Source organism: Bactrocera dorsalis, unplaced genomic scaffold, assembly GCF_023373825.1.
Source record: "Bactrocera dorsalis isolate Fly_Bdor unplaced genomic scaffold, ASM2337382v1 BdCtg381, whole genome shotgun sequence".
Taxonomy (NCBI): Eukaryota; Metazoa; Arthropoda; class Insecta; order Diptera; family Tephritidae; genus Bactrocera; species Bactrocera dorsalis.
In genome coordinates, this window is record NW_026038432.1 from 1 (window position 1) to 2,195 (window position 2,195).

The following is a 2,195-nucleotide window of genomic DNA, read 5'->3' on the forward strand; positions in this document are numbered from 1 at the left end:
TCGTCTGCTGACTTTTTACAGTATCACTACTACTATATCAACTACAATATCGATTTGTGAGTAATGTATCTCTATGAAATTAGTGGGGAATATTAAACCTAACTTATGCGGTATGTTGGGTCACCGATTGCGAACCACTGCATACTTCAACCATATGTTCTTATATTATATATTATTTGTTATTCCCATTTTTTTTATTTGCCAATACTCAAGGTTAAGCATTTAAAGTCATTCACCTCGATGCAGTTAATAATTGTATTTGCATTGTGTTTGATTGCGTTTGCTTTGTACACTTTTGCTAACGCATGTTTCGCTCACGCAATTATACGTATGTTTGTTAGTGCACATTAGTTAGGCCTATTTAACATGTGCTAAACTTAATATGTAAGCAGCCTATTGCAATGCTGCACTCGCATTTTACATTTCTCTCTTTTAATAACTAAATTATATACAAAGAAGCAACAGCGTTAAGTAGGTACTTGTTTAATAAACTGTTAGAAGTACATAACACACTCATACATGTATATATGAACCAATACATGGCGTAGTTATGTATTTAGCGGTATTGAAATATTGTTTAGAATATTATTTAAGGAGAAGAATTTTGCAAATAAAGTCAGTCTGGTACCTGACCATCTCACAGTGCCATTACTCGGTCCTTTATCATTTTCTTCGTTGCTGCAATGTCGCTTGTACTTTTCGCTTTTTGTAAATTTGTGCGGTTTTAAAATAAGCTTTATTAGCCCTACAGAGTAAGTATTTGAAAGTTATAAAATCGATTCACACTTTTGGAATCGGAAAATATAAGGTTAAAATTCAGTTTCGAAAACCAACACCGTAAATATACGAAAAGGTAGTTAGGTTGGATGAAAAGGCTGATTACTCATGAAGCCACGAGTAGCCCCACGTGGACTGCTGTAGAGGCTTAAACCTTGTGCTGCCCAGAACTGCTAGGTATGGATCAAATAGACCCAAAATTTTATTAGAGCGACTAATATCTATTCTAACCGATTCGCCGGATTCGTAGAAAGCCTGGAAACCGAGAAGCTTTACTCTAGTTTGACGGAAGCTGAACAGCTGAGGAGAAAGCGTCTGGATGCTCCCACCTTTTCTTTCTCATTACAACTTTGCGTTCTCCAAAGTTTTTAGCCTCCCCACACGAGTGCCATTAGAGCAGTGTCTGGTGAGGACCTCTTTTATGATCCACTCTTAGTCAGACGGGTTTCGCAACCCCCCAGGTGCTGATTGCAGATCATCCTTGTTGAGCTCCCGCAAAGCCCTTAGTTCTAGCACCCAAATGCAAGATGACAGGGGAATCCCTGCTCGTTTCCATCCTGCTGGAATTCTGGTATGGATGCCTTTTTTTCTAAGGTAATTTGCTTTACAGTTTTCGACGATTCCGCTGTGGCCAGATACCCAGACAAATTGAACATGAAAGTAGCTACTGCTACTGAGATCATACACACCTTGACTAGCTTTGAACTTACAGTCATCGAAGCCTATAAAATAGTTCTTCTATCGAGGTGGATTCCTACCCTCTTAAAGAAGCCGCACTTCGGAGATATACATCCGCTCCTACCTTGATTACGACCATTTCTGTGTGAACGAAATCACAATGATGTAGCAATCTGAAAGCAGAGTTTATTATAAGCTCCCGACAAAGAAGAAAATTTAAAATAGTGTACCGTTAATTGTGCCTCCTGTGAGGATTGAACTCACGACCCCTGGTTTACAAGACCAGTGCTCTGCCACTGAGCTAAAGAGGCGCTTAAAATTGGTGAATTCTCAGAAAATGCACTTCATTCAAATATAAAAGTTTGTAGGCATCGAAGTAGAGATGTTGTGAGATGTTAGAGATACTTAGTACATAATTGATGAAATGATAACATCCACAAAATAAAGATAAGAATTGGTGCAATTTAAATGCGAAGACGAATATTTTCGAATTCGAATATTTGTTATGATGAATGATAAAAAGACATGAATTGAAAAAAAAAATTGTTTACCAAATTTTTAATTAAATTATAACATTTTTTATTTGAAATACCTTGCGCTTGCTCATAGCCCAGCATTTATACCGTTTAAACGGCGCTGCAAAAAGTTTATTGACTCCGCCAATGATTAACGGAAGCTTTCAACTATTAACATTTTAATAATGAAATTAGAAAATATTTATTTTTATACATTTTACACAC

At 36.9% G+C, this 2,195-nt stretch overlaps 1 non-coding gene across 1 annotated transcript; it reads right to left on the reverse strand.

Annotated features, from left to right (window-relative positions):
- Window positions 1–1,694: 1,694 nt before the first annotated feature.
- Trnat-ugu (transfer RNA threonine (anticodon UGU)) lies at window positions 1,695–1,766 on the reverse strand. The gene has a single exon. It is a non-coding gene; the product is annotated as a tRNA-Thr (tRNA).
- Between the last annotated feature and the right edge of the window lie 429 nt (window positions 1,767–2,195).